Here is a 6000-nt window from a genome sequence, read left to right on the forward strand (position 1 = left end):
CTTTTGCTATTTTAAGGATGGAAAAATCTGCTTTGCGCTGCGGCGCATGGTCTAACAGGGGTGAGCTTATTTTCTTAATGAGTTATGGGTGTGTTTTGAAAATAACCCAATCTCATTTCCCATTCCCTTTAAGAGTCAGTTGAGCCGCAGCATAGCGCATTTGCTATTCACATGGCAAACTTTGTAAGTGGAAAAACTGAATGGTTCACTAGAGAGAAAACATTTAAACAGAGCATCTACAGCGCAAGAGTGAGAGATGAGCCTCCTCATTGTTTACCTTCTCTTTCACTCTTGTGGATAGAGAAATGTGTTTTTAACGCACAGACATCCATTAGACTATACATAATTAATTTTGTTTGTTAAGAGCAAAGATTTGTTTCAAAACTTTTTTTCGAAATTCACTTCTAGCAAGCAAATAAACAATAATAATGAAGCGTGTTTAAAAAATTGAGTTATATACAAATACACATGCTGGTCTACATACCCCATATGGTCTAAAATCTGACAGGTGGGCAAACCTAAGCTAGTTTTTAATAAAACAAATATAAATATGCATATAATAAATAATACTGCTAATAATAATAACATTATACAAAAGCAAATTGTTATGAAAAAACTGAAAAAGCCCCCCGGGATAAAGAAGACATGAAAGTATGGTTTTTATATTTATGTAAGCTAAAAAAAAAAAAATTTTGTAATCATTTAAACCTTTAATTCTTTTTAATTTGTATGGATGTTTGTGTATTGCTGAACACCCTGTGTGCATTATGCAATGTTGCAACTAGGCGCACAACTAACGCCCTCTGCGCTGGACAATAGAACAGCTTTGATCTGGTCTATTGAACCCTAATCGTAACCGAAAATAGCAACGCGCCAGCAATGCGCATCAACATGCCTCCTTTTTTAGACCACAACGCCTATGGGTGCACATATGAGCGCAAATGCATTTGCTATTTAAACAGTGTGGTGCAAAACGTCAAAACCACTCTTGCACCAAGCTGAAAATAGCAAACAACAATTCCATCGTGCCTTGCGCCGGGTGTATGATAGGGCCCTTAGTCTTACATGGTCCCCTTTGGTTCTCCTTTCATCCTCCCAGGTCCCCCTTGGTCTCTTCCTTATCTTCTTAGGTCCCAAGGTAACAAACAATGAAAATGGATCCATTGAAGCTACTTGTTTTATTATGCTGCGTGTTCATGCAAGGTATTTTTTTTTTGTGAGTGGAAATCCTTCACTACAGCAAGGTAATCAGTGTTGCAGACAATACAAGTGAATCCATGATTTATTAGGGCATTAGTATTTTTTTATTGAACTATCATGTTCATTTTTCCAATCCACTAGTCACAATTGAAAACTAGACCTACATGTCTTGTATAATGTAGGATAACACTAGATGAATAAATATATGAATGTAATAAAGAAGTATCTGAGTCAAGACAGAAGTTTTTTTTTATTATTTTATTTATTTATTTTTGTTCTTTACTGAATGTGGCCTCCAGTCTGTGCACGTGTCAGTGCTGTTCACATTTGGGTCCAGTTCTGTTTGAAAATAACTTCCATTTTACAGTATCAATTCAACCTCAAGTCTTTTGAAGTGGGTTTGCTTTTTAAAATGCATGAAACAGCACTTTCGTGACATAAATTGTACTCTTTCCATGCATGTTCGTTTTGTTTGGATTCAAACACATACAGACCATACATATTTTTTGAACAAACCTTGCTAAATATTGCTAAATAACATTCATTTTTGAAGTTTAGATATTTGACCTACATATTAGAATGCAATGTATAGTTAATACCTTTCATATTTTTGCCCTTTTTTTAATGTATTTTAGAGTTAAAGGGCAAGTTTTGGGGACCTAGTATGAAGTTTTCATACATGAATACATTGATAAGTCATCCACCATGCATGCAAACATATAAATAAATTAGGAATATATTGGTCAATGCTTGCCTAGAAACTTAGGAAACACTTTATTTTGATGGTCCATTAGAGTATTAGCAGACTGTCTGCTTAAAGGTTCAGGACACACTGGAGAACTTTTTTTTTTAATATTAACAGATTTGTGTATGTTGAGCATCAGTTAACACAATGTTAGCACCTGTCAGCTTTAATTGTGGGGAAAACTGGATAATTTTGAGCTTTTGTCAGCTAATTTCAACTTCCGGGTTTAAAATGATTTTTGGGGCGGGATCAAAATCGGCGATGTAGCGCAGTAATGCATGTGCAATGATGACGCGTCGGTTTCTCATTATTATTCATATCGGAGTTTTCGTATCCTATGAGAAGAGCCGACTGCTTAATTATTCATAAGACCTGCCAGAGTCAAGCCCGAGCTGTGAGACACGCCACAGTATTTAGCCGTTCATGAAGGCTCGTATGCTTTTGTTTCCATGATCCACGGGGTTTGTTGCATGTTTTCCCCCGCGATCTTGTCAGGGCCGATCATACAGCAAAGCTGTGTGTGTGCTGCTAGTATTTTTGTCGGGAGAGCAGCACAAGAATGAAAGAATGGCGGACGCTGTCTTTTATCAGGAGTTCGTTCACATTCAGACACATCACTGTGCTTCTGTGTTTGCCTAAATCCTCCAGATTACCAGCAGGGCTAATGGGTAAAATAGACGGGTCAGGAAACCTGCTGCACTGAGTCTGCTGGATACGGGGATTGAGGAAGAAGTCCTTATTTATAGTGTTCATATCACATGAACACATCTTTATAATGATATAAATTGTGGTTATGTGAATATGAAATTACGAATAACAAATGTAGCAGGGCATTAAATCACTGTTCATTTCTTTGCATTTTAACTTTGTAAACTATAAACTCATGCGTCTCCTCACGGTTTGTCTCATTTAGTGAGCTAACTGACAACAACAGTTGTGCTCACGTTCTCCCCTGCTGGCCACGCCCACTCCTGCCCGATGCTCGCGGAGCTCCACGCCCATTAATCATGCATATTTTGAAAAAATTCTGAAGTAGACTTTAACCGAAAGTGGGGGGTGTCACGGCCCTTTAATATAAGTTGATATTGCTGCTAAGCAGACTTTTAACTGACAATAAGAAACTTTACAAATACATGTCAACTTACACTAACCCTAACCCCAACAGTGTACTTATAATCTAATGAGAATTAGTTTGCATTGTAGATGCAATAACTTACACTAAACAAACAGACCATCAAAATAAAGTGTGACCAAAACTTAATAGCACACATCTCTCCATAGGTTATATAGTTTATTATTTATGAGTGTAGCACAACCAGTGCAGAAGAGTTCCTCACTTAAATCCTAATATTCAGTGTTTGGAAAATTATAGTATTTAACACCACTTTTCAATTTTCTATCAACTTCCTGTTGATGGCTGGCTTTTAAACTCATTCTGTGAACTTTAATAATTTCAAAGCGGTCTCATTGCCGAAGCGATTACGCTATTAGCTGTAAAATGGTGTAGTGGCGCAGAGAAGTCAAAGATGAATGGCCTCACAAACACTGTTGTTAAAAATACCCAATGGCCTGCACATTAAAAAGAAAAAAAAAGAAAGATGGATTTGCCCTCCTCCTGCCAGCAAAGTAATGTTTGGCGCAGCCGCAGTGATGCTAGCACTGAGCCGATTGATATGTGTCTTTCCTAGCACAGTGTGGCTAATGGTGTTAAGGTGCTAGCAGCTATACCCTAGTGCAGAGTGCAGAAAAAGCACACAGAATGAAAAAATAATATCTGTTTAGCTTTGCAGTGTGGGACAGATCTGTCTTTAGCATGTAAAACTAGCTGTTGTGTGCATTTATGATGGCTCGTGAAAGCCTAGCTGCAGGCTAAAAACAGAAACGAAGAAATCTTATCACTTGTGAGGTCTGTCAGTGAAATATGACTTTTTTTTCCTTATGGATATTTCTAATTCTGTCTGCAGCCTAAAGTGGTTGACTGGTCTTATGTCATTTAAGCTCTTTTGGTGGAATTTTTTAGCCTAGTCAATTAGGTTTTGAGAAAGATTAGCTTGTTAGCTTGTTAGCTATCTATCTATCTATCTATCTATCTATCTATCTATCTATCTATCTATCTATCTATCTATCTATCTATCTATCTATCTATCTTTCTATCTATCTATCTTTCTATCTATCTATCTATCTATCTATCTATCTATCTATCTATCTATCTATCTATCTATCTATCTATCTATCTATCTATCTATCTATCTATCTATCAAAAGAATCTTAGATGTAGCATCAAAGCTAATGTAATCTGATTGAGGTGTGTCATTATCTTGGCCATTAACACTCTGAGCAGAATATCGGATCATCATAGACTGTCTGCTAGTTACTGGTCAGCCTGATGGTCTAATCAAGCGCATTTGCCTGTACTTCATTGATTCAGACCTGACAAATCATGGCTTCGCCTTGATAAATTATTCAATTAATTTGCGCAACGATTCCCCCCTCCTCCTGATATAGCCATCACCATCATAATAACCCCTCTCGCAACCACAGGACATTTGAAAATGGTTTATGTCCAGTGCTTGTGGTTATCGAACAGCAACCCCAGGCAACACACTAGAGTATTCCTCGATCTTTATAACGTGTGCGACATCAATATCGTGATTAGGTGTCCTCTCCACCTCTGTCTCCAGTGCCCTGCTTTAAACATTGAATTATTGATGCATTTGCAATATATTCACCAGGATTCTGCTGGTAATATTAAAACAAGCAACACTGCACACATGGAAAAAAAATACTACAGTACTTTATAGTAAATCATAGTCATTTTAAACCATACTATAGTAAAGTACTTGTAATTAGTTGCTCACTACAGTGATGTTAATAATATACTTTTACCCAATACTATAATTTTCAACAACTATTTATTATACTACTCTACACCACAGTTTATTCATTCATTCATTTTCTTTTCGGCTTAGTCTCTTTATTAATCAGGGGATGCCACAGCGGAATGAACCACTTACTTATCTAGCATATGTTTTACACAGTGGATGCCCTTCCAGCTGCAACCCATCATTGGGAAACATCCATACACTCTCATTCACACACACATACACTAAGACAATTCACATATGGCGTATGTATTTGGACTGTGCAGGAAACCCATGCGAACACAGGAAGAAGATGCAAACTCCACACAGAAATGCCAACAATGACCCAGCTGAGATTAGAACCAGCAACCTTCTTGCTGTGAGGCGACAGCAAGCCACTGCGCCACCCTACGTCACAGTTTATTGTAGTAAAACTAAAATATACTGATGTATTTCTATAGAATTTATGAGTCTACTATAGTTAATATTACAGTATACCATGTTAAAAGTGTTGTAAGTACTAGAATATATACAGAATAATTTAATCAGGGTCAAATTCAAGACTTTTTAAGACCTTTTTAATACCATCAAGGATGAAATTTTAGACTTATATTGGGCTAAACACTAAGGATTTTTGTTATGGTCCACACAGTAAAAAAATAAAAAATAAAAAAATCTGTAATTTTACGGTTTATTAAAATAACGGCGATTATATTACAGAAATTCACTGTAAAATAATGGATATTAAATTACAGAAAATTAAATATAGAGAAAATTTCTGTGATTTAATATGCGTTATTTTACAATATATTTCTGTATTTTATTGGCGTTATTTTATGTTTTTTTTTTTTTTTTTTCGGCACCCCAGTTACCGGAAAAAAACATAAGATTAAAATAAATCTAAATCTAAATATAACGTAGAATAACGCATATTAAATTACAGAAGTTTCCTTATATTTATGTACAGTGCAGCAATAAAAAATAAATAAATAAATACTTGACCATTAAATTATTATTATTATTTTTTAATCTAATTAGTTATTTCTTAGCAACATATTTTAATTACTTAAATAAATACTTTAAAAAAGACATATTATTTTAAAAGGTCTGTTTGTGGTCAAAACAAGCAGACCTTTATTTTTTTCCTTTAACATAACGTCAAATAAAACTTTGATAAACTAAATGTATGCACAA

This window comes from Danio rerio, chromosome 22 (genome assembly GCF_049306965.1).
Source record: "Danio rerio strain Tuebingen ecotype United States chromosome 22, GRCz12tu, whole genome shotgun sequence".
Classification (NCBI taxonomy): domain Eukaryota; kingdom Metazoa; phylum Chordata; class Actinopteri; order Cypriniformes; family Danionidae; genus Danio; species Danio rerio.